This window comes from Poecilia formosa, unplaced genomic scaffold, assembly GCF_000485575.1.
Source record: "Poecilia formosa unplaced genomic scaffold, Poecilia_formosa-5.1.2 Scaffold47, whole genome shotgun sequence".
In the NCBI taxonomy this organism is placed as follows: Eukaryota; Metazoa; Chordata; class Actinopteri; order Cyprinodontiformes; family Poeciliidae; genus Poecilia; species Poecilia formosa.
In genome coordinates this window covers 1599492-1619308 of record NW_006799986.1, presented here as the reverse complement: position 1 = coordinate 1619308, position 19817 = coordinate 1599492, and the positions used below count along the sequence as shown (strand labels likewise).

Sequence of the window (19817 nt, the reverse complement as noted above, 5' to 3'; positions counted from 1 at the left end):
CCCACATAAACCAGAACCTCCCTCTGCACGGAGACATTCTGCTCAGGAAAACACTTCAGTCTCAATCAGGTTTGGTAACACAAACTTCCCACAAGTGTGAACCGGACGTGAGCCGCGCCATCTTGGTAGGCAAGACGGCGCAGAGCTTAGCGGACCCAAAGCTTCCAGACCAACAAAAAGGAAACGTGAAGAGAAAATGGCTGCTGTCGGGATCAACCCGCATCAGATGGAGAAGGAAAACATATCAGAGGATGTGGACAAGCTGCCTCCGATCCCAGACTGCGAACATGAAGAGTTCGTCCAACATGGAGGAGCTTCACAACGTTAACAACATTAAACAGTTTGTAACGGACGGACCGCCTGAATGGACAGCGAGGTTCTGGTGACTGGCAGAGTGAGCGCATGTAGTAAACATTTTTAGAAGTTTTCTAGAAAAAACAAATTTCTGAATTCAAAAAGGTGAAAATTTGCTAGAAAAAGAATCTAATTTGGAGATCAATATCAAACTTTCCTGAAAAAAAATTATATTTCTAAATTTGAAAAATTAGTTTGTTAAAGCTCAAATTAAGAGTTTAAATATTGAAATTTGCAAGAAACAATCAGAAATTTTTAATCTAAGAAATTGTCTAGCAAAAACCTTGAATTTGAAAAGTAGAAAGTTTTCTAGAAAAAACTCAGAAATTTTGAGATTAATCTCAGAAATTTGAGAAGATAATTACATTTATGAGTTTGAAAACTCAAATTTTCTAGAAAAATCTTTGGTAATTTCTAAAAAGCAAATTAATTCTAATTTTATACTTTTGATAACTTTCAGAGTATTGAAATTATAAAACTTCGGATTTCTGAAACTCAGAAATTTACAGTTTTTCCTAGAAAATTTCTGAGATTTTTGGCGTGAATTAGCTCTTTAAAAAAAAAAAAAATCTATAAGGGCCCTAAAATGCCGTCGTAATATTTTACACTTTATTTTTGCAAATGTTTTATTTTTCTTCATTTTAAAAACAGAAGTGACACAGTAGAAATGCACAGATTTAACACGGAATATGGACACCAAAATATTTATTTATTAATTAGCAAACAATTATGATTAAACTCCTAAATTTTCTCCAATTTAAATCATGGACTACTTTGAATTGGTATTTTGTAAAATTCCACTAAAATATATTGAATATTATGGTTGAAATGTTAAAAAAAAAGTGTAAAAGTTTAATTAATATGAATACTTTTGCAGCTGTTCAAGTATCATTTTTAATAACAGAGGGAAATTGTAACATTAGCTCTTCGTTTTTAGCATTAAACAATGAAACCATCTCCTCAGAAGAAAGCTTTTTTTATTTTTTCCGTTAAATGACGGATCCCTCCAGTGCAGCTCTGAACGACCCGCTGTGAGCTCAAGTATTTCCAGGAAAATGTAAAAATGTCCTGATTACTGAATCTGTTTGACTAAACAATCAGGGTTTATTTTTATCATAAAATAAAAATAAACCCTGTTCCCTGCACACTTCTAGCCATAAAAAAATAAAACAGCTCTCATTGCACTCAGTTTGAAATGATTTTAAACCTAAATCAACAAAACTCTTCAAGACTTTCTGCTGCTTTTCAGCACCAAACAGTTTGGCGTCTAAGATGTAAATGAACTAAACGTTACATGATGTCTGGATGCCTCTTTGATAAATATATTGTTTTATTAAAAGAGTCCAAACCCTGAAATGACCATCAGGTAAAAGGTTTTGACCCGATCCGACCAGAACTTCTGGTTCAGGTTATAAATCTAAACTTAATCTGGTCGATTGCCGATTTCAGTCTTTGAATTTCTGATTCATCTGGAGGAAATTTAGATGTAAATAAATATTGTTTACTGTTAAGAACATAATAAAATGTAGCATTCTGTCAGTAGAGCGTCGTAATGTTACACATTTGTGTTTTCTCTGTTATTTTTACGCCTTGCCTGTTTTATGTTTAAACATTTATCTCTGTGGCTGATTGATGCTTAGTTATGGTAAATATAGTAAACAGAGATTTTTCCTTTTCTTCAAAACTTTTGTCATCATTTCATCTTACCAAGTAATTTTGGAAACCTTTCAGCAAATTTAAAATCTTGTTTAACACGATAATTCCTTAATATTCATGAAAAACTACTTGTTTTATTGGTAGATAAATTAACTTATATGATGGGGAAATTTTCTTGTTTTAAGTGAAATAATCGACCAGTGGAACTAGAACAATTTTTTATCAATATTAGAGAATTACTTTCTTAAAACAAACTCCTATTTCTTGCTGAAAAGTTCATTGTAAATCAGTTTTTTCATATTTCAAGTGCACTTATTTCTCACTAAATTGGACCAATAAGTACTTTGTGTTTTTGCAGTGTACTTCATGTTAGTGAAGCAGAAGCAGCATTTAGTGGCTACATGCTCCATTACATGCGAGGCTGTTCATGATGGCTCTCCTCATGCTGAGCGCGGTGTAAACATCGGCTGTAGAGCTTCTTCCACAGAGGAAAACTTTGCTGTCTGGATAAAAACGAATCTACTGCAAATGTAAGTGAGTGTGAGCAAAAATAGCAAAGCAGCAGGCGAGATGCAGCTTCTGCTTTGGCTTCATTTCCATTCATAGCCGGATGATTCCAGGGAAACATGGAGCGAACGTGTTTATGCAGCTTCCAAAAGCTTGTTTTTAAAATTCAGATTACACTCACTGGATCTTTGAGAGTCAAATTGTTTTGAATGTGAAAAACCCAAAAGAGGATATTTATTTTTCTGTATTAAATATGCAAACAGATGTTGATGTCAGTCATAAATATCAATATTTCATATTCAACAGCTGGATTTTTACCGTTTTAACTGTTATTCTTTTGATTTTTTCTGTCGATGCTGCAGAAAACAACCTTGACTTGACAAAAACACTGAGGTGTAAAGCGCCTACAGCATCAAATAGATGCAGAAAGTAAAGATTTCAGAGTCTGTTTCAATACAGTCAAACAGAAACATCATCAATATGAGCATCCAGTCCAATTAGCATGAAAGCAGAGGCAGCATTACAGTCAGGAAAACAGCGTGAATGTCAGCGCGGTGCATCAGAATAAATCAGAATAAATCAGGAGTTTATTGTGTGTAAAACTGTAAAGTAGCTCATCATTGTAAAGCTCGTACGGAAAGCTGTCACTGTCAATCATCCCTTACAAACGCAGCATCCAGGAGCTTCGTTTCCACCAGTTACTGTGCCGAACGCGCGTTTGCAAAATTAAAAGAGCATATGAATATGTAATTAGACACATCTTCAACTTATTGGTTTTATGAACAGTGGGCTCATTTTTCTCATGTACAGCAGCAGCACCAAGGAGGATTTTACACATTTAACTTCAGAAATGACTGTTAAAGTAATTTGAATAAAACTGTAATGAAGGAAGAAATGATTTGTCCTCCGGTTCTGAACCAGAGGACAAATCCTATGTTTTTGTCTTATGTTCTTACTTTTTGACAGGGTTTGTTATGTTTCTTTATTTTAAACATCCTGGCATTTATTAATAAAGACCCACAGCACCATAGACCCTCCACTCTACTTTTATAAATAATGTTCTTTTCCACATATTCATGCTTTGTTTCACAGCAGATCCATTTATTGTGTTTGTAGCCGTTTCCTCACCTATAATAATAAAGTCAATTTTGTTAAAGATACACTCTATGTTGGTGACAAGGTTGTTTCCAAATTCAGCTTGCATTAACTTGTGAACTGATCAGTGATTTTATAACTGCTTATTATTTATTCCCATGTCGTTTGTTGCTGGTTTCTCAGGTTTTCTTTTCTCTCTTTCTGCAGGTAAAAAAACAGACGCATGAAACTTTTTACCAACTTTCTCCTTTTTTCTCCTGATTTTTACAAAACATTTTCTAATAAAGTTTCATTTATATTTTATGTGTATGCCATAAAAAGATGATGACACAGAAATGAAATTATTATCCTGATTCTTTCAAATTATTTCAAGTCTTTTGTTGGTAAACTGTCTTTCTGTTGCCAACTCCTCCACTGCTCAGCCCTGAAACAAGCAAACATTTTTTAAATAATTTGTATGAAAATTAAAATATTACTGTATTTTCTATCCACACACTCATTTTTCAGGCCTTCCCTCGTAACATCGCTGCTGCTGCGAGGCATTTTTTATGTTTAGCCCTTAAAATGTCAATCTAATACTGAGTTTTATGAATCTGGAAATATATTTGTCTAAAATGAGGGAAAAACTGATGAAGTTATTAAGACATGAAAACTCTCCAGACACTTTAAATCATAACGGATAAAAGGCAGGAAATCTTTTATTGTTCAGCCGTAGGCTGGATAATAAAGAAAATTATAAAGTTTAGCTTTAATCAGCTCTGAAATGGCAAAAAAACTCATTGCAAAACTGTTTTTGTTTTTTGATTGCTTTAGAGATGATGGGCAGTAAAAGTTAACTAGCTGCATGTTAGCACCTAGCTAGCGGTAGCCTCAACTGGACAGAATGCAACGAAGATGACTGCGTACAACTTGGCAAGACAAAGAAACAGATAGATTAGATAGTCCTGCCATGACAAAATTAAGACCTGTGATTCATGTATCAAAGGCCGACTTAGGTTTTAAAATGAATTTGAGACATTTTAAGGCCATATTTTAGACTTTAAGACCTTATTTTAGAAGCATGAAACAGTCTTAAGTTCATTTAAGACTTTTTAAGGTCTTATTTTAGAAACATTAATTTAAGACTTTTTAAGGATGCATGGAGACCCTGAAAAAGTCTGAAACTATTTTGTTAAAAAGCCAACAGAGTGACTTTGGTTACCAACAACTAATTAGAAGAAAAGTCTTCAAACTGAGCTATAAAAGAGACAAAAAACCACCTTATGTCACATTTAACCTCTGCTGTTCTTTGTAATGGCGTTCAGATTAAACTTTAAATAAAAATGTCTCCACATTTTGAGCCATGTAATGTTTCCATTAAACATTAATATGCATGATCACATGACTCCAGAAAAGGTCGCGTGCCAAAGCTCGTCTAACCTCCATGTGTTTGTGCGGGTTGCCTTCGCTCCAGCCTTTGTCTGCGTCGCCGCTGTCAGATCCTGGCGCCCTTCACGCCTGAGAAGAGAAAAAGCACATGTTAAGTCACTGCGCTCATGTAGTGGAGTGCAACTCGCTCCTCAGAGAGTTCTTTCTGCCTCTATTTTAAATGATGTTAATGCAAATCAAGTGGGAGTGGAGGACTAAGTGCACAAGTGTGAGATGAATATCAATCGCTCCCTTTTAACATAAAACCTTCTCTTCTGTTTCACCCAGTTCGGCGATGGCGTCTGCACCCAGTGAACCAGCAAACGTGAGAATAAAGAGACCAGATCCAGGTTAGAATCTGAATCAGTTCTGCTAAAGTTAATCTGTCAAATTCAAATTAGTCTTAATAAGGCTGAAACAGGGCATCCATAAAGTTACACTAAATGATTTGTGAACAGTTTAAAGCTACCAGAGAAAACGACTTTGCTTTGTAGAGAGTCGTTGGAGAACATTTTGCTGAGTTTGCGCCTTAGAATCAGACCTTTGTTCCACTCGACTCCCTGTGCAGCTGATGGATGGGTATGAATGGCTCCAAAGAGAGTTTCCCTCTTAAATGCTTAATTCCACTTCTAATTCTAAATACACTAAGGTGATGTGTTATATTGCTTCCACTCCGGTATGAAAAAAGGTTGATGCTTTCTTTAATATAAATCGCCCAGTGAAATCTCCAGGGCTCACCAAGCTAGAGGTGCTTTGAGACTTTTTACCTATTTATTGTCCACATGTCCTCTCCAGTCTTTCTTAAACTACTGCTCAGCACTTCTGGAGGATAACTAGCTTACAGTGGACCCAGAAAGTATTCGCAACAGTTTTTACACATCGTCTTACCTGCAGGTTTCACCAACTCAAATTTAAGACTTTTAAAGCCCTTTTTTAAGACCATTACAAATGAATTTTAAGACTTGGATCATGACAGAGGAGTAAAAATAGACAGACAAAGATGAAATGTGTAGGTTAGTCTTTCTGGGATTCTGCAGGTTATACCAACTCAAATTTAAGACTTTTAAAGACCATTATGGTTGTAATTTTAGACCTATATCACAACAGAAATGTACAAACAGATAGATGATTGAAAACAATTGTAAGAAATGTAAGATAGAAGATCCAAAGGAATTGTGTTGGTTAGCATTTCAGGGATTCTGAAGATTACCCCAACTCCAATTCAAGACTACTTTTAAGACCATTAGAAAAAAAATTTAAGACCTGTATCACAACGGAAATGTGGAACTTACAAAGTTATACTGTCAGGGTGTGGCATGTTACTTTTTCCAGAAATCAGTGTCTCTTTATTGGGAAATCGCAAAAATTATATGGTTTGGCAAAAGAAGTTGAACATCATCCACCCAAATGCCGATAAAAGCTAGCTGCCCATATTAGCAGCTAGTTACCGATAGTCCCAACTGCCCTACATCACAGCATCCAGTGAACGCAGACTCAAATTTAAGGCGTTTTAATACCTGTATCATGACAGAAAGGTCCAGCCAACTGGCAATAAATTTGCCTTTACCCATAATGGACGTATACAAGCTAGCTAGCTTCAGCATATTAACAGCTAGTTACTGGTAGACACAACTACCTTAAGTCACAAAATGCAGTGAAGGGAGACTCAATGTTTTGCATAACAGAAAAGTCTCACAAGAACAAAGTAAGCTACATAGAATATATAAGATTAAATAGTCCTGCCACCACAAAACAATTTTAATTTTAGATACATGAATTAAAGACTTTTTAAGGATGCACAGACACTCTGGTTATGTTAGATTTATTCCAAATACATAGAGTCAATTTTCAGAGAACACTTTCTCCCAACCCTCCCAAACAAGGAGAATGCATCATTTTAAAATATAAATACTGTATTAAATGCCTAAATAGTGATGATAGTAAACATAATGACATTCATGTCTTTTATTAAAATTGCTGGGATGAAATCCCACTTCATGTAATCAACATTCAGCATGAAATGTTTATTTATGACCAAACTCTTCAAACCATAAATACGTCTAACTCCACCTTATTGTAATGTAAACACAAGAAAATGCAGCAAAGGTTGATGGTAAGAGAAGCTTCTGGAAAAAAGGGTAATAAATGCAGCTTTTCTTTTCTGCAAAGTCTCTAGTATTGATTAAATTATCTGTTCTCTTATCTAGAGTGAGATAACAATCAGATTCATTTCTAAATGTCTGCTGCTGATTTTATTGCTTCTGTTGCCACACATCAGCTAAACAACAGAGGAAGAACTCAATATTTCCCTCCAGATCATGGAAATACAGCAGAATGATGTTAATACTTATATTACTGAGTATGGACTTCATCAACCAGACCAGGTGGTTGCAGCATTTTCCAGTTGAATCTGTGGTTTGCATCATTCATGTGTTTGCAGCATGTTTCACCATTTCCTGTGAGCGTTTACCTGTCAGCCACTACTGAATATTGATAATTATCCGACAAAATGATGATTCCTTTCACTACTGCTAGTCTTTCACTGGAAAACAAACTCTCTCACACATTGGTTGTTTCCATTGGAAAATAATTTCACTTAATGGAAAAACGTTAATGAAAAAAAAATTATAAAGTTTTGGTGCTAAAATGAAGTAGTTTATTTTGCTGAAACTGAAACTTTTCACAACACGAATCATATGATCAACACCCGGATGTTACTACTGGCAGAAACCATGAAGAAGAAGAAGACAGGAAGCAGCAGAGGATGATGGAGTGGAACATTTTTAACAACTTGTTGCATGAGCAAACGTTCTCATTTCTTGTTCAATTGAAACATACTAACTAGAAACAACCAATCAGAGCGAGGAGGCGGGTCTTAGCGCTCTCAATCAGCATCTCATAGTCGCTGCAGGTACTTGTCATGAATGCTATGGCTAGTTAGCATCGCCGCCTATGACAGTTTTCCTGTAACGGAAAGTTGATTCTCCACCATTAACACATTTTCAGTGAGTACATGAGGATGATTGACCGCGCTAAGACCCACCTCCTGCCTCTGATTGGTTGTTTATAATAGCTCAAGAGGAGATTAATCTTTTTACAGATTATCTGTCTCAAATTAAACCATCACAACATGGCAACAATTTTAACAAATTTGATAAAAGTTACACTTTTAAATATTTACGTTCCAGCATGTTGCTAATTCAACTTGCAGAGTGTTGTGGTTTGGCCAGCGTTCGTGTCGATCGCCGACACGGTGCAGTCAGAGCAGAAGGAAATGTAAGTTCTGGCTCGGTTTTAGAACAAGCCATGCATGAAATGGAAAGCACTTTCCAGTCAGAAACAGCAGAGCGATCCATGAAATTGATGTCTGTGTTAACTTGGCTCTCACAACCGCATGATCTGTGCTGTGTAATTAAACTTCAGCTAACAAGTCACGTCACTAATTATACATGATAGTGGACAGGCTGTGCCGTCGTTTTGCACTGCAGCTTGTTGCTGGTTTTAAAGAAATCCACATTTCCTGAAGATAAAAACGTATTCTCACTTCAAATGTACCATCATTTTAGAGATCAATAACTACAGGCAACTGCAAAATAAGCACTAAAGCTGTTTCTGGAGTTACAGACAAATCTATAAGTGGTGTTGATAAAAGCAAACTCAGTGAAAGGAAAGAGAGAAAGCTGAAAACAATCAAACACAAACTTCCCCTGGGCTCAATTAGCTGTCACATATTCCAGCCGAGCTGCAGCACAAAAACCAGGGAAAAAACGGCCAACAAGACTTCAGTAGCCAGGATAATTAAGGTCATTGTGTCGTCAAGCAGTTCGCAGTCGGGTAAGGTAAGTGGAAGGAAAATAAGGAGCAGTTATCCACTTCATATAGGAAAAGTTACAGAATCGTCTGAAGAAAAGAGCAGAACAAAGTGCAGGAGAAACGTATCTGTGCGTCACGGCTACTGTAGATAGAAACAGAAAAAAGGAGCAAAATTCTGACAAAAAACCTTTTAATTTCTGACCTGAAAGGTCAAAAACTTGGTTGAAAACACTCCGAAATTTTTATATAAATCGCGGAAATTTTTGAATTTGAAAAGTTAAATATTTTACTTTTCAAGCTCAGAAAATTTCCAAATTTTATCAAAGGACGAGTGTCTGAAATGAATTCCCGCCTATACCTTGACCTATGTGCTAAGGTGGTAAAAATGAAAATTTGCAGATATTTTTATACTTGTTAAATTACTTTTAATTAATTTAATTAAATTTAGACAAATTAATCTTTGATTTGTCTAATTAACAGATTACAAAAACATATTTTTTAATTCATTTATTTGAATGAAAGAAATTCATTATCAATTTACTGTATTAATTTTTTTTTAACAAATTTAATTCATTAAATGCAGCCACACAGACACACAGCAAATTAATGTAACTAAAAATGTAATAAAGCTAAAAAAAAAGCCAATGTATTTTAAAAATCTATTATTTCAAACACATTACATTTTTATAAATGTAATTAAGACAAATTTTTATTAAAATTTATCAACTTTTTTTATTAATTTAATTATAAATATTTTTTATCATTTTAATACTAAGCTAGTACATTTTTATTTACTTAAATTAATTCCTAATTAAACAAATTTATTTTTATTAATTTGATTAAATTAATTAAACAAATAACTGGTAACAGCACAGTCACTTTAATCTTTTGATTTTGGCTGTCAGATATTAAAATATTTAAATCTCTTCTCCTGTGCTGCATTGAATTTGTTTTTTCTGTCGCCCCCTGTTGGAGTGGAGTAGAACTGCGTGGTCACAGGCAGCCTGAGTGTTTATGTGGTCGTCCCCGGTGACGGCGGCTCGTACCGAGTCGTTGACGCGCGTCCATCGCTCAGCTCATTGAAACCAGAGCAACAGCAGCAGAACAGGAAGCAGCCATCACTGCTTCCTGAAAGCTCCGATCCTGAGACTCAAATTTACCCTGAAATCTCGACATCCCATTTCTTCAAAGGTCAATTAGAGTCAAAGTGGGGAAGAAAAAAAAAGAGAGAATGAAAGTAACTGAAGAGAGAAAAGCCAGAAGATGTTCTCCTCTCTGCCCTCTAAGTGCCTGCAGACAGAAACGAGATGCAGGCTGGATTCAGGCGGATCCATTTTCAGCCTGAAAGCCTGAGGGCTCTTTCAGGACGGAGTGTCACTAAAGCCGAGAGGCTGCGTGTCGCAGGGCGACGGCGGCTGACATCGCTCAGGATAAAAACAAAACCTCTGCCACCTTCTGCTGCTCAGCTTCAGGAGTTTGAATCCATGGAGTTCTGCTGACCTCAACATGCTGCATTTACTTTGATTTTTTATAAGTTTATCAAATAATTTCAGCGTTCTGCAAAACACAAATAGAAGATTCTACTTCCATAATCATAGTTTTATAAAATTCAGTTCAATTCAAAATACTTGATCGATTATTAATGATAAACATTTTATTATGCCTTAAGGGGAGCCTTATTGCAAAGTGCTACCAGATTATTGTCATGTTAAAGCAAAGTCAATTAATTTACATCTAACAAATTAAGTTGGAGCTACATTGTTTTTTTTCAGTGTCCTGCTCTCTGCTACAGTGGGTAAATATAAAATATCAACCTTGCTAACTTGTTAAATTTAATGTGTATAAACTGATGTTACTTTCAAATAATAATAAAAATGGAACTCTTAAATACCACTCTACATCTCTAAATCCATATATCTTTATCTATATTAGATTTCTACTCCTATCAGGTTAGAACAAACCACCATATTAACACTGATATGATGCAAGCTAATTACAAATTACACATATAGTAGCTTTGGAATGATGAAGCATCTGGGGGGCCCAAATTAAAATCTGCCCAGGGCCCCAAAAAAGCTTTGGCCACCCCTGGAAGTTTCCAGTTTGTGGGCAGATTTTTTTTCATTTTAAATAAGCAAGCGGATGCAGAGTGATTTCAGTTGATATTTCTGTCTCTAAATGTATTTCACGCTCAGGATTTGTGATCGTTTGGTTATTTCTGCAAACTGAAAATATTCCAGCATATTTTAGCACATAAATAAACACACACATACACAAACAGACACACACAAACACATGGCCTGGATTCCTGCATGCACACCCACATGCAAACGCAGCCATTCTGCAGCGCAGAGGCCTTTTGAAGCGGCGCTAAGATACGAGGATGGGGGAGTTCTCAGAACACGATGCTACACGCCGAATCCCAAATCTGCTCACCCGGTTTAATGTTTACCGTTCACTCCAACGGCAGCAGCCAACTCCTTATCTGCAGTTCAACGCGTTGCCAGGAGGATTCAGGCAGAAATCCTCCAGGAGAACGGCACCACCGTCCAACCATGCGCCTCGTTAAGGAGGCTAAACGGGGTTAGGTTGTGGATAAATAAAAGTTTGACAGGTTTCCATGCGTTTCAATCTCACATTTTGATCAAAATGTGATCAAAATGATCACATTTTCATCACTTTCAGCAATTCTTCTTTAATCTCCGTTTTAAGATTTTTTGTCAAAATGCTGCTAACCTCCTACAGTTTCTTGAGTTCACATGAATCATTTTCTCATTTTTAATGACATTAAAGTCGCTGTGTGGAGCTAACGTCACACCTGCATACCTGCTCCCTCTGCTAACTCATCTGCATAATTCATGCTGGTGAATTATGCCAGTCTTCTGAAGAAACTAAGAGCTGAAAGCAACTCTGAATGCATGAGCAGATTACCCCACATGCGGTCGTCTTGCTGCAGATTTAGCTGCACAGATATCAAGCTTTGATTTCAGAGATGGGGAAGAGGAGAAGCAGTTTTGCTTCAAAGTTCCTGCTGGAAAACTTTAGACTGTTGGATGAATTTGTTCTTCTTGTCCGGACCAAGATTATTTAAGTTAATTAAAATGAACAAAATAATAAAAACTGAAATTGAGGAAACCTAAAATAAAACCTCTGACATTCAGAATTTTAGTAAATAGTCTAAATACTTGGAATAATATGTCCTTTCTTTCTGCAGGTGACATGCACAGTATGCACAGCTGACGAAGCCTGACATCACGCACACTAGATCTCGCAAAAAACTGCTTGCTAACGATGACTAGCATTGGTTTTAGCAGATAAGTTGTCAACATAACATGCTAAAGCTTAAATTTATGCATGCTATATAAAAGAAAAAGGAACACTGTGCTTTGCTACTAGTTGTCAACACTATGACAACTACGTAGCAAGGTCAGAAAAAAGTTAATTAAAAAAAAATTGAGGGAGAGGAAAGTACATCAGCTTGTCATGCTAGCTTGACTTTGATAACCTTTACATGTAGATGTGCTGTGGAATTCTGTGTTTTTCTGATCCGTTTTTAAAAAAAGGCGACACACACATCATCTCTGACAGATTATCAGTAGAGCAGGTGTGTAAACTGGCTAATCGACCACCACTGTGTTAGCTTAGCTAATAGCAGAAGTAGCTAATCTTCCACAACAATAACTTAATAATCGCAAAATAAATATCAAGTTTTGAAAATATAAAGCTAAAAGTGAATGTACTTTTTTTTGTGGGAAATGTTTGTGTGTATTTTGGTGCTGAATACTAATATGTTAGAGGAGCTGTTGTCAGTTAGTTGCTATGGCAACGAGTCTGCGTGTAGCTAAGCTGACACAGAATTGGAGTGGTTTTGAGTTGCTCTTCAGTGGGTTTTCTGCGTTATTTTTCCCTTTGCTTTGGCGAACTGCACTGAATTAATATCAACATCTCCAGGTTTCATTTAGTTAACAGAACCGTTCTGCTACGGCAGCTAGAGAATCGCCTATTTGTCCATCAGTAAAATGTGTGTGCACAAGTTTCATAAATTTTTAACTGAACGAAACTGATTTGGAAAAAGGTTTTTTCATCTCATTTTGTTATTTTCTATTACTTAGATAAATTACAGTTACTTTGGTCATTAAAATACCAACATTTCCACTTAACTTTATATTTTGGTCCATCTGATGATGTAATTTTTAAATATTAAATGATTGATAATTTGATCAGTTACTCAGTACCCGAGTAAACTTTTAACAAAATACTTTACTCTTGAGTAATTTTTTGGATGGCTACTGTTTTACTTTTACGTGAGTAAAAATACAGAGGTAGAGCTACTCTTACTTGAGTATAATGTATGTGTACTCCACGCGCCCCTGATTGTATAAGAGTTTACTCTACACTGCAGTATAATCAGCTGCTGTACTCTGTGCCAGCTTTGCTCTTTACTCCAACCTCTGCGACCACAACAGAGGAAAAGTTCTGACCATTTACTCCTGAATTTCCTGGGAGAGCAAAGTGCCTCCTCCCACAAAATCTAATAACCTGTGTTCACCCTAAGAAGCAGCACACAGCAGCAGATACAGGACTCAGACATTAGACCAAATAACCATTCAAGGCCAAACCTGCTGATGCTTCCAGGAGAGCGGGGGGAACAGGGCACAGGAGCTCTCCTCTCTGAATGTTCAAACGTTTCCACAGACCATCTGCTGTTTTTTATTTTCTTCCACTGCTGGCTTTGTATGTCTGACAGGGTTTTTTCATAATATTATAGATGTGAAGTTTTTTATTCTTTAAATTAATTTTGATTAGTCAAAAGGTTGGTACAGTTGGTGGTTACCATAGCAACCACTAAGTGTCAGCTCCGCCCCCTTTTTTTCTGATAGGGTTTGAAACTGTGGTTTGCATCAGGATCAGCTCTGTATTGTATTTTAATGTACATTTTAGACAAATTTGGACATGTAAAGAGTTTCCTGTGTTTTGTATATGTTGTTCATTTTATCTGTTTTATGTTACAACTGTTAGCTGCTCATTGCTCTGTAGTTTGTTTAGGGTTTTTGTTATATTTTATTTAATATACAGGGGCAGAAGCGGCTGGACTGACGTTAACTACTACCTGGACTTCATCTTTCGTTAGAATAAATTCAGTGAACCTGAGTGTTTCTGAACCTACTGGACCTCAGACAAACATCGAAGGGTTACTTAGACATGCTAGCAAATAAAATGTACAGTATTCCTGTTAAAGCCGGGACCATACATGGTTTTTGTCCGTTTTTGCCTCCACAACACGTTCTCTTCCCTACTTTGTCCTCGTCTCTCGTTATTGCTCTCCGATGCATCGGCCCGACTTGTTCTCACTGTTTTAGTATCGATCCGAGACTCCCTCTTGGGTGCGGACCTGTCTGAGTCCGATCTGACGGAAGCGAGATTTATTTTTTTTTCCCACTTTCTCTTTGCATTCCTGACAAGATTTTCTTCCAGATGTCATAGCACCCCATATTGAATTTCCTTTACAAAAGCCTTCAGCAATATTCTCCTTTTCAATTAGATGCTGAACGGATGACATTTCCGTCTCTTTCAGCTCCAGTTTCCCAGCGTGGAAAACGTGTTGCGGCTCATTGAAGGTGCGGCTGAATGTTCACTGTTGCTCCATACTAACACGTTAATGCAGCTGAATCTGCCTGGAGATCATTTTCTACTTAAAAACAAGCATTTACGCAACACAATCAAAACATTTCAACACTTAACGTACGCTGAATACTCCTCAGTCTGAATAAACATTCAATATTAAACCTGTTCATGTCAGTTTTTTAGTGGAAGTATTTGTATTTAATGTTTTTTTTAGTTAAGTTAAATAAGACAAAAATTCAAAAAGATGTTCAGTATTTGGTGTCTAAACTGTATGATTTGGATCAAACATTTTGGGCAGAACTGTTGAGTAAAACTTCTACTAAAGTATTTATGTACAATCTGGATGTTATTCATTGTACATCCAACACTTAAAAGGGATTTTGCACATTTGCTTGAATTAAAAAAATAGTTTTCAATTTTATTGAATAATTTTATTCTTAGTAGTAAGATTTGAGTCACTTTCTTTTAAATGTTTGCTACATTTAGCCAAGTTTAATACATTAAGAAAAAGCTGATTTGGGCACACAAAAGTTGTCTCTGGATTTCTACTTATTGTAAAATCTTGGTTATAGAAAAGCAAAACTTTTAACATTTTTCATTGAAAGAAATTTATGTTTTAATTTACAAACACATTTTCCTTCTGCATCAACCAAATGTGCTGGATGGGGAAAATTTGTATCAATTGTGAACTGCGATTTGTTACCCAACAAAAGCAGGTCAAGGGTCACAGAGCACACAGTTACCCAGAATGCCCTGCGCTGTAGTCCACTTCCTGCTTTTGGAGCGGTCTCTGGTCTGCTTGGCGTTCACATAAACATTCAAACGGAACCAGAGTTCACTTCAACCCAGACCGAGGTTTGTAGGCGGACCAGAGTTCACATTCACAGCTCCCCAAACAAACCGAACTTTCTACACAAACGGACTGGAGTTGGATCACAGTGGACTAAATAATACAAAACTAAATTGGTAAAGAAACTCTTTTAAATAATGGAAATAAATCACTGAGTATCACCAAAACAAAGCATGTTTACATAAAAAACAAGCAGATAGTAGTTAGAAACTATTCACACAACAACTGACCAGTCATTGCGGTTTCTATGGCAATAAAAAGGTTAATTACCATGGTAACCAGGTGCCTCGGTTCAAATGCATTCAAGTTTAAAACATCGTCAGGGTCTCAGTGAAAGAGTCTTTGAATGTCCATCAAGCTGAGAGGTTAAAGAAGCCATTTCCAAACCACATGGAGTCCATCCTCCAACAAGAACAGAGGCTTTATAAAAACATTTAAAAGCTCCTGCTAATCCTCAGAGCTCAAAGCTTAGCTGGTTAAAAACAAGACATTACTGTTTAAAATATAGGCAAGGTTTCAAAAGGATGGATGGAAAAGAAAAAAACTTTCAAAAGAACAAAGAAAAACAATTTAGATTTACAAAGTTACAGTTAGCTAAACACAAGACATCAAGGCGGGCCATAATCGAATGCATTAGCATTTCCTCTGTAGTAAGATAGCTTGGGCAACTTGCTGCTTCCACATCTTGCTAACCCTAACTTTGCTAAAACTGCACCATGCAAGTTCAGGGTTTCTGCAGGTTTCAACCTCTTAAGTTTAAGGATTTTCAAGATGATTATGAGTGAAATGTACGACCTATATCTCCACAGATAATTCCAAATAAATAAATTGTACAGTTTGGCATCAGAAATGAGCAAATGGCTAAGAAGGGCTAGCTAGCTTTAACCTTTGCTAGTTAGCAAGGTTATATTAGCTCACAGGGTTTCTGCAGGTTTCACCAACTCAAATTTAAGGCCTTTTAAAACCTTTTAAGTCCATAATGAATGAAATTTAAGAAATGTATCATGTCAGAAATGTACAAAAGAAAACTGCATACTTTATATTGTATTAATGTCGTAGCTTTTTGCACAAAATGCTTGTAACATCGTACAGGTTGGTAACAAACAGAAGTGAGTCAGTTTCAAAGACAAACTGGTGATAAATGTACACTTTCCCATGACAAGTCCAAACAAACTAGCTAGCCATCTAGCTAGCAAGTGTATATTAGCAGCTGGCATGTAATTCAATTCAATTGAAAAATACTTTATTGATCCCACAGGGAAATTACATATCACTGTAATTCATATTAACTTTAAGCAGTTTAAGATATTAGTATTAATGTTTCATGGTATCAGTCATTACATAATTGTTACCTTAGATGCAGATTTACGCAATCATTTATAGATTAATGCACAACTTGCATCTTTAGACCCTTTAAACATGAATATATATAGGAAATGCTTTTCAGATGAATACAGAAAGCCCTCTGATTCCTGGTAATAATAAATACAAGACAATGACAATTTAAAAGCAAATCACTGAATGGAAAATAGCATCAACTGAAGCTTTTAGCTTAGAGATCAGAGTTTAAAGGAGTGTTTAGTGACAAGGAGAAGCGGGTGAGACTATAATTGCAGAAAAATACTTTTCTTTGTTTTCTTTTTATGTTTTTACAGCTTTCCCGTCTTTTTATGTCATTACAAACTAAAAATGCTTTAATTTTACGAGCTGAGGGGGGTTAGGAGATGTCACATTGTGCTGCTATGGAGACAAGACGAAGGAGTTTCAAACCAAAAACAAAAGTTTTGCATTTAAACGCATAAAATAACTGATGTTTATTAAATGAAGGGATTCTTGGTTACGCAGATGTCAGCTTTGCCTGATATATGAGGGGATCTGTAAGAAAAAGTGGGCACCATCAAAAAATACATTACAAGGGATTAAATATCTGTTTACTGCCATCATGAGTAAATTTAAGTAACCGGATCAACAAAAGATTTGATCCGAGTCAGTCACTGAATTTAAAACCATCATTTTTCACCATCATACCTATTTTTTAAATCAATCTTATTGATTAGCTTCAAGTATTACATTATTATTTGGGATGTTCGAAGATCAGCCAAATAAAACCTGAGTTGGTGCAAAAAAGTGTGAAAAGTCAAGGTGAGGTTTTCAGGTTAAAGCACAATCTACGCAGCAACTTGCTAACTAACATTTGACTTAAACTAATGTGGGAAAATGTTCAGCTGCACCCAGATATGTACATATAAATATCCACTTTTCTCTTTCTGTCACACAGAGATCTATTACGCAAAATTTACATTTTCCACATTATTTGTACTTTGATTTGGGTTTCTACTGCTTCTAAAAACAGTCCAAGTCCTTAAAATGAGCCGTTTAAAAAACCTCCAGAATATAAAGTTACAAATCAGTAGGCGCTGTGCTGTTACCTAGCAACCCCTACCAAGTTCCACCTAGCAACCCGAACGGAGCTCCAGCAGGTTTGTTCAGCTGGTTTCACCACTCTATGCACTGTACAATGGTTTTTTGTTGGTTTACCATCCAGAAATTACCTCCTGGTTGTACAGGAGGCTCCACTTCTGCTTTTCAAAGATGTACCTTTGTATAATTGCGCATCTGTTTGAAATTATTTTCACATGAGAGTGTAAATGTTGAGTTGGGAGCATGGCCAGCAGCTTTTTTGGATTTAAAATGACAAGATCCCCCAAAACGGACTAAAATCTAAATATCTAAGAATGACTTTGTGCAAAAAATTGTTACGTATCAAGTCACTTTTAACATGTTAAGTCACTGTGACGGACGGATTGATCACTAGGTTTTCTGCATTCAGTTTAAATGGGGATTGGTACGTTTGGACTGCTAGGAGAGAAACAGTTTTCCAGCTGGATGGCTGCTGCTAGGCTTCTGGTCATAACTGCTAATGGATTTGCAATTAGTTCAGATGATGCAATTAAAAATTATATGTTAAACCTCTTACAACAATTATAGCATTTAGCATTGGGTGACTTTGGCTAAATTAACGAGGAACGAACAGTGAAGAGGTTAGAGGTAAAAACAATAAATAATCTGTAATGGAGATGGAAGAGCTGACTGCATCGTCTCCCTTAGAGGACAAGAAGGTCTCTGTTAGCAGTTTGTGCGTGAAATAATATTTATCATGCAATGTAGTGTGTTTCATACCCCGGTGCAAGCATTAAAGAGGCCACTCCGAAGCCAAAACCCAGCATGATTTGTTTGGATTTTTTGTGCATCCAGTTCATCCAGAAAACCTCGGCTCAGCAACTTCCTTCAGTTTCCGTTCCCCATTTCCATAATTCATGGGACCTGAAAATGAAATCCTGTCTGTTTATGTCCAGTCAAGCTTTATGTGACTCAGAAAACTGCAAAACGCACAATCCTTAAAAATGGAGCTTTAAAAAACAACTTTAAATGATATACTGCTGCTCCTTTACTTTCTGAATATAGATAGACACAAGAAACAAAAGTTAGCTGTTCGTTATTTATTAATTATCTGGTGAATTTAAATGATCAAGTCAATTAAAATGTAAACAAAGTAAAACAAAATGGCAATAGTTAAGAATGGTACAAAACGCAAAACAAACAAATCACAGATTTAGACATTTAAGTAAACAATATGATCATATATCACTAACATTATGCTTGAATTAACTAAGATAAATAATACAGCACATATTTTACCTTATGGTACAAAAAACATCAGCATTAAATCATGCAGAGCAATAAATAAGAGCTAGCGTTGTGCTAATTAGCTGCTACTGCTCTAAATAACCCATGAAAACCACTAGCATTTTCGTTAGCTTAAAGCTAATCTGCCTAAATACCCATGAAAGACAAAAACACATTTCTTAATAGCTTTACAACGTTCAAAATTAACTCACCATGTTGGGAAATGTTTCAGAATCCATCCATCCATGTTCTGTTCGCCATCGTCCTGTGCTGGTGGCAGCAGGTGCCCGTCTCCAGTGACCGTTTCGGGCGGGAGGCGGGTCACCCTGGACAGGCCGCCAGTCCGTCGCAGGGCAATGTTTAAGAATGCGAGTGAGAATTGTTTTTATGGGTAATTTAGCTTGCTTGCTTCGTCTAATCATGTCTATGCGTCTAACTGCAGTAAAAACTACTTCCTCTCCGCCGTTAACTCACTTCCGGTTTTCTGTCAACAAGTTACTAGAACCTATAAAAATAAACGACTGTAGCGCCCCCTAGTGGAGCGCGAGAAGTGAAGCCAACATAAATAAACATTGCAACTGGTGACTTGAAGGGAACCGAATCTTCAAGATCCGTTCACTTCTTAGAGCTGTTCAGTTGATCCATTGTTGAAAGTATTTATTTTTTCTAAAAAGAAGCCATTTTATCCCAAATACACCTTTTGTGGTTGAAATTCACAAATTTATAAAAAATATTTAATAAAAAATATTTAATAAAAACAAATATAATTTTCTTGAGCATAAAAATAAGCATATATCATTACAAAATATCAAAAATATAAATG

The 19817-nt window shown here is 36.2% G+C and overlaps 1 long non-coding RNA gene across 1 annotated transcript; it reads right to left on the bottom strand.

Moving 5' to 3' along the window:
- Positions 1-3645: 3645 nt before the first annotated feature.
- Positions 3646-19516, bottom strand: LOC103138168 (uncharacterized). The gene is made up of 4 exons (XR_001662130.1): positions 19207-19516; positions 18488-18631; positions 5032-5101; positions 3646-3813 (listed from the first exon to the last, which is right to left on the bottom strand). It is a non-coding gene; the product is annotated as an uncharacterized LOC103138168 (long non-coding RNA).
- Positions 19517-19817: the final 301 nt, after the last annotated feature.